Genomic DNA, 7,585 nt, shown 5'->3' on the forward strand with positions numbered 1-7,585 from the left:
AATATGGTAAGTATGGTAGAACTACAAAAACATGGTGTCAGTGTGGTAAAATTATGGTAAACATGGTAAAACTACAAAAAACATTAAAGAAATATGGTAAGTATGGTAAAACCATAAAAACATGGTAAAAATATGGTAAACATGGTACAGCTATAAAAATATGGGAAACAGGTTAAAACTAAACTAGTATGAAAATGAACGTTGTAAAAAGTTGAGGCTCAGGGATTTTCACACTATCAGCTCTGAAATTGTTTAGTGCTCATTTTCTGTTCTTGGCCTAAATCTACTGGAACATCAGATTTTGTGTTAAAACAGTAAAATTGATAAGTATGTCTTGGTGTTGCAGCTGCTGTGATGCAGAAATGAGACGGTAAGAGGAGAGCTGGAATTCCAGGAAGGGTAGGGGGCGGAGCTACAATAAAACACAACATCTCTGCAACAATTTCTGTCTTTTTAAACATCTGACATCTTAAACAGTTAAGAAACTAGATATATTAGATATATGCGTTCATACAACCATCATTTCACCTTTCACTTTCAACTGAGCAATTCTGCAGGGTTTTTTTTTTACCTGGTGTTGATCATTTGCATAGTGGGCGTGTCCTCCCATCTCTCACTCACCGTCAGTGTGTAATCATTCTCCACAGGCTGCTTCTCTTGGGATTTGTATAAGTGTTACGTGATAGTGAACTGCCTGGCCTCAGTGTTGTAGGCTGTAAGAGCAAGTTGCTATGATTTTGAGTTGGTGAGTGTATTTGGATGATATAAGTTTGATATAAATATAAAAACTAAAATCTTAGCAAGTTAAATCCTATTTCTTGTTTATGTGTAGTTGTCAGATTTTTATAAGAATATGTTTATATTTATTTTGATTTTTATAAGAATTTAATTTATGTAATTTCATATATTGTAAGTGTATTCCTTTATTTATTTCATTTATTTTTTATACATGTATTTGCTAACTAAAAAAAAAAATATTTCCTGAATGAAACAAAATAGTATTTAGAAGATTAAATAACTTAATCCTCCTGTTATATTTGTTTATCAGGAACAGCAATGGTGTTTCGGGGTTAATTTGAACCGGTGCATGTTTGTTTATCCAAAATAGAAACCCCCAAAAAATAAAAAATCCTTAAAGTAGTCTGAATATTTCATTACTAACTACATTACTATTTATTCTATCAATATTTAATGCAGTGATGTTTCTTACCTCTTATAGGTAATGCTTCAATTAGGATAATTCACTCGTTTTTAATAAAAAATATTTGTGTTCAAACTTTTTTAATGTTTCACTACTTTATTACTTTTGAAAAACCAACGTATAAAACAATAGTTTTACAAAACATTGAAACATAACATTGCAATGTTGTTTTAGTTTTTGTAGTTTTTGCAGAGGGTGGTTGCAAATATGTGAGATGAACCATTTTTATTTAATATAGTGATTAAACTAATTAAGGCAAGCAGAAGAAGTTTTATACTGAAAAAATACTTTTAACTATTTTTCCAAGATCTTTAAACTTTAAAACGGGTCAAATTGACCCAGAACATAACAGGAGGTTTAAGTAAGTTATTAATTTTTATAGAAATATGAGGATTCAGAGTGATGTGATGGTGCAGGAGGAGCTAGTATGGTGTCCCGTGACTTTTGTCCTGTCTCGTACAGGTTAAGAGCTCTACACTGAGCTGCTGTGGGATGTGTGTGTGGTTGTTCTCCTGCATTGAGAGTGAATGTGATGGAGTTCTGCTGATGCTGCTTCTCTGATCTATACTGAGTTTGGCCACAGGGGGGCAGCACTGTTATTTATCTGCTCTTTTAAACAGAGGTCACAGGAAGCACATGCAACATCTCAGGTGGAGGTGAGTAGATTTAAAAGTCTGTAGAAAATAGATAATGAGCGCTACTCAGGTGTTATCAGGTGTACTCAGGTGTTGGTGGTATCATATCTGAGAGGTGAAAGTAAGGTGTTGCTTGGCAGTTTTAAGGTATTCCAGGTGGTTGCTAAGTGATTACTATAATGTTGCTATGATACGTGGTTGCTGTTTTGTTAGTATCATATCTGAGATAGTTTGTAAGGTGTTGCTAGGCAGTTTGTAATATATTCCAAGTGGTTGCTAAGTGGTTACTATGATGTTGTTATGATTTATCAAGTGGTTGCCAAGGTATTTAGTATGGTGTTGCTAGGCAGTTTATAAATTTTCCAGATGGTTGCTAAGTGGATGCTAAGATGTTGCTATGATTTATCAAGTTTCGGCTAAAGGGTTGCTAAGTGGTTGCTGGTATCATATCTGAGATTTCTGAAGTTTGTAAGGTATTATTAGGCTGTTGCTGAGGTGTTCTAGGTGGTTGCTAAGTGGTTACTATAATGTTGCAATGATTTGTTAAGGTAGTTGGTATGGTGTTTGTAAGCTGTTGCTGAGATATTCCAGGTGGTTGCTATAGTTTGTTTGCTAAGTGTTTTTTAAGGTGCTGTTAAGTGTTTGCTAAGGTATCCCAGATGCTTGTAACACTGCTGCTAAGTAGTGGCTGGGCTGATGGTACCATATCTGAGATCTGAGTTTGTAAGGTGTTGCTAAGCAGTGGCCATTGTATTTCAGGTGGTTGCTAAATGGTTACGATGATGTTGCTGTGGTTTAAATTCATCAAGTAGTTGCTAAAGTAGTTGGTACAGTTTTAGTAGGCAGTTGCTAAGATATTCCAAGTTGTTGCTAAGTTGTTGCTAAGTTGTTGCTATGATGTTGCTATGGTTTATCAAGAGGTTTTAAAGGTGGTGTTAAGTGGTTGCTAAGGTATTCTAGATGCTTGTTACAGTGTTGCTAAATGGTTGCTAGGTCATTGCTATAATATCTGCGTTTTTTGGTACGCTGTTGCTAGGCATTTGCTAAGGTATTCCAGGTGGTTGCTGAATGGTTACTATGATGTTGCTATGGTTTGAGTTCATCAAGTGGTTGCTAAGGTAGTTGGTACGGTATTGCTAGAGGTTATTTCAGGTTGTTTCTAAGTGGTTGCTATGGTTTGTCAAGGGGTTTCTTAGGGTTTGTTAAGTGGTTAATAAGGTATTCCAGAGTGTTTGCGAGGTCATTGCTATAATATCTGCTGTGTTGCTAGGTATTTGCTAAGGTATTCCAGGTGCTTGCTAACATATATGTGGTAGATGCTTAGATGTTGTTAGGTGGTTGCTATGGTGTTGCTAGGCAGTTGCTAAGGCAATGTTAAGTTTTTGCTAGGTGGTTGCTAAGGTGTTGTTAGGCTGTTGCTATATAATCCCACGTAGTTGCTAAATTGGTGCTAGTGCTGCAGCTGTCCCAATACTTTTGTCTGTATGGAGTAATTTGTTAATCCCCAGTTACATATACACATATACAGTTCTGGAAAAAAAGAAATCCTTTAAAAATATGTTTTTTATTTTTCTTTTATTTTACCAAATTGAAAACCCCTAGAATATAATCAGGAGGAAGATGGATGATCACAAGCCATCAAACCACCAAACTGAACTGCTTGAATTTTTGCACCAGGAGTAAAGCAGCATAAAATTAGCATAAAGCAGTGTGTAAGACTGGTGGAGAAGAGCATGCATGAAAACTGTGATTAAAAACCAGGGTAATTCCACCAAATATTGATTTCTGAACTCTTAAAACTTTATGAATATGAACTTGTTTTCTTTGCATTATTTGAGGTCTGAATGCTTTGCATGCAGTTTGGGAGAAATGTTGTCTGTAGTTTATAGAATAAAACAACAATGTTCATTTTACTCAAAAATAAACCTATTAATAACAAAATCGGATAAACTGATTTAGAAACCGCTTAGAAACATAGCTAACACATTAGTGCCCATTCCATCAGTAGGGCAATAACACATAACACTTGCAAAATAAGGGACCGGGATTCGAGTTAGAAAGGATAAGGAGCAAGGGGATAAAAAAGTGAAAAGCGATTTACTGTAGCGTTTAAATTAGATCTGAATGGGTGTCTCTGATTGGTTCTGAGAGTGTTCATAGAGAGAGAAAGTCTGTTAATAGATTTTTCCAGTGATTGATGTTAATGTTATTTTTGGTTTTCCAGTTGATGAGGATGATTTTATTGGTGGTGACTCATGAAAACAGGAGTATTGTTTTCTGGTGTTGTTTTAGTAGTTTAGTAGATGATGCGTCTCTTATAATAGATAAAGTGATTGTTTTGAGTGGATTTGGGTGATATAGATCAGGAGATAAGAGGGTGAATTCTATACTGAATGAGCTGTAGGTTAGTGTTTCTGATCATGTGGTGATTATTATTAGATCAGTTTTGGAAGTTAATGATGAATCTTCTTCCCATTGCTTGTAGGATAGAGTAATAGTAAAGTTTAATTGAGATAATATTTGATATATGTTGTGTAATAATAATGCTAATAAATTGTGAAATTGGTATAGACAGGTCTGATGTAGTTGGGAGGTATTTAAGGATTCAAGTTCTTCAAATGCCATTTTTCTGGGTTAGTTGAGGATGTGAATTTAAGGTAGTATTGTACAAATTGAGTTCTCCTGATGTTGTCCTAACTTCTGGGTTAGTTTGTAAGTGAATATAAGGTGGTATTGTAAGAAATCAAGTTTTTCTAATGCCGTATTCTGGGTTGGTTTTGGATGTGAATTTAAGGTGGTATTGTAAAAATCGAGTTCTCCTGATGCTGTATGTATTTCTGAATTAGTGAAAGAAGTGAATTTAAGGTGGTATTGTTGTAAGAATCGAGTTCTCCCAATGCTGTACAGATTTCTGGGTTAGTTGTAAAATGAATTTAAGGTGGTATTGGGTCCAGTTTCTTTTAGATGGGTTTAGATGGTGTTTGTTATCTTGTGAAATTTCCACCAAATTGTCAGAGTTGTTTCACAGTTATATTGTTTTATAATTGATTCAGTAATAGTGATAGTGATATATTTGCATGATGTTTTGATGTTTTGTAAGTCCAAAATCTAGCTGAAATATTGGGTTTTATCCATTTTAATATGTATTAGAGTTAATTTGTAAGGAAATAATGGTGGCAGTTTGGTGCCTCCATGATATTTTGAGTTGTGTAATGTGGTGAGTTTGATTGTGGGCGGCTTATGTTTAGAGTATTTAGAGATTGAAACCATGTAGATTGACGTTTTTATTGGGAATCATTGATAATAAATAGCTGATTTTTTGGTAATACTTAATAATTCATTTTAATTAGTGAAATGAGAAGTGTTGTGCAGTGATGGACATTTATATTTAAGTCACTTATTGCTTTGGTTAATGAGTTGAAGTTGAGATTAAAGACCCAGATATCAGAATTTCCTGGTAATTTCATGATGAATGGACCAATAAAAAGAGGAGGTTTTGTTGTAACAGTGATGTTTTCTGGTTGATTAGATGTTAAACTCAGTTTAATCACTCTTAATCACTCTCAAAGTACTTTTAGCGTCTTTAAAGTGCATTTTGACTGGATTTAGAGGAAAGTATCCAGTCTGTTAATAAAGTGAATAACACTGTATGTGTTCAGTGTGGGCGTCTATTCCTAAAAGCTGCCTGTGATTGGCTGTTTCAGAGCTGAAATTCTAGCGCTCGCTTCGTCCGACACTCTAATTTTGCTCTCATTTGCATATTCGAAAGCAAACAGCCAATCAGGAGTGAGAAAATGAACGAGCTGTATTTATAGAGCGTAATATGACTAGTGTTCTCGATCGTGGTGAGGTCTGAAAAAAAGGCTAATTTTTAGGTTTTATCCACCACGGATGAGAAAACTAGAGCGGAAGAATAAGTATTAACACTGACGCTCTAAAAAACTTTTAAAATTTTGTCCAAAAAAATTAAAAACCCAAAAAAAATTCTAGCCTCCTTTTTCTTCTTATTTTCTTTAACTTCTTTTTGGTCTGATGGTGCTCAGTGGTTCTACTGCTACCTGAGAGCTGCACCACCTACTCAGGTGCTACCTGAGTTAGGCTGCGACGTCTCAGGTACAGTCTGACATCCTTCTCCACCAGGAGCAGCATCAGTCTGGGAAGCTTCATGATCATCATCCATACTGGATCATCACACACTTCCCCAGTGCTGAAGCTCCTCTGCTCACACAGAGTGGAGACTGAGAGTCAGTGGGGTAAATCTGGGTAAAAGAGTGCAGCCCAAATTTATACAGAGTGCTGAACTCCAGCTCTTTTATACTCCAGGACTGAGCTTCACACTGATGCTAACAGAGTCAGGTGATCATGAGGGCGGAGTCTAACCTACCATAGATGAGATGATTGGGTGATACTATAGATATACCCAGTATGAGACTTTAAAACTATATTATCTTTAATATGTGGATCTGGTTTAAGCTTTTAGCTCCAGCTATAAGTCTAAGAATTTGAGTAAAAATGTATGAATAGAGATATAAAAATAAGATAAATTCTATTTTACACCATAAACCCACTAACTGAGTGGTACCTCTCAGAAATTTGCCCTTTATTCTCCAGCTGCAGTCTGGAAAACGTGGGTTTAAATGTTCTCCACAGTTCTGATGCCCCCGGTACATCAGAGTGGAGAACGTGGGCAGACAGGGACATTCAGGTTCTGAAATTAATCAGATCCCAAACTCATACAGAGCAAATCATCTCCTCACACTCTTAAACTCCAGCACTGATCTTCACACTGATGGTAAATGATGAGTCCGATGATCACAAGGGTGGAATCTTCCGTAACTGAGTAGACAGTGGTCAAAAACATGATTAAAAGCTGCAGTAGTGTAAGAGTTTCCGTCAGTTTTATCTTAATAAGTTAACACTCCTGAACTTTTGGCGAGATTATATGATAATAGAATTGAGAAACTCCATCAGTTTAGTTGGAGTTTGAAGCCTGTAGTCTACAAATTTAACACCCACCAATAAAACCAGTGAATGAAGAGACTAATCAGACTCTGTTGACCAGAGTCTAGAAGCTATAACACACATATCCACCCTTACAGCATTAGTTTCTACATTCATGGTAAAAGCTTTCCTACTGAGATGTTGCTCCTCCCACCTCTCTCTCTCTCTCATCGTCAGTGTGTAGTCATTCCCTACAGGCTGCTGCTGCTGCTTCTCTTAGGATTTATATACAGTATGTGTTATATAATAGTTTTAACTATAGCCTGGTCTCAGTGTTGTAGGCTATAAGAGCAAATTACTATAGTTGTTTTGTGTTGTTGAGTGTATATATAGATTATATGCTCTCTGGTCACATTTTTATTACTCAAGCTTAAATGACTGATACTAAAACAGAAAACTAAAATAAACTTAATCTTAAACTAACAAACAATGTATAGAATGTTGTGCCCACTACATGAGTTTTGTTAATGTAACAGATAGATACAAAACTTAAAATAGGCAGACTAAAAAAAACAAAGTAATTTTTTTAAGTTGGTGACACTTAAAAATACATATTTAACGTTTTTATGCGTATAGGACAGCTTGTGGTGGATTTCTTCAAACTGCAAAAGTTCTTTCGCAGTAAGTTACCTTAAAATTTGGGGTTTTCTCAACTTTTTACATAAGTTTTTACATTGCATTAACTCATTCAGATACCACAGCAATCATTGCAGATACAGTTGTGATGTTCAGGCAGGCAAATCCAATC

The sequence above is a fragment of the Astyanax mexicanus genome, chromosome 25, assembly GCF_023375975.1.
Source record: "Astyanax mexicanus isolate ESR-SI-001 chromosome 25, AstMex3_surface, whole genome shotgun sequence".
Classification (NCBI taxonomy): Eukaryota; Metazoa; Chordata; class Actinopteri; order Characiformes; family Acestrorhamphidae; genus Astyanax; species Astyanax mexicanus.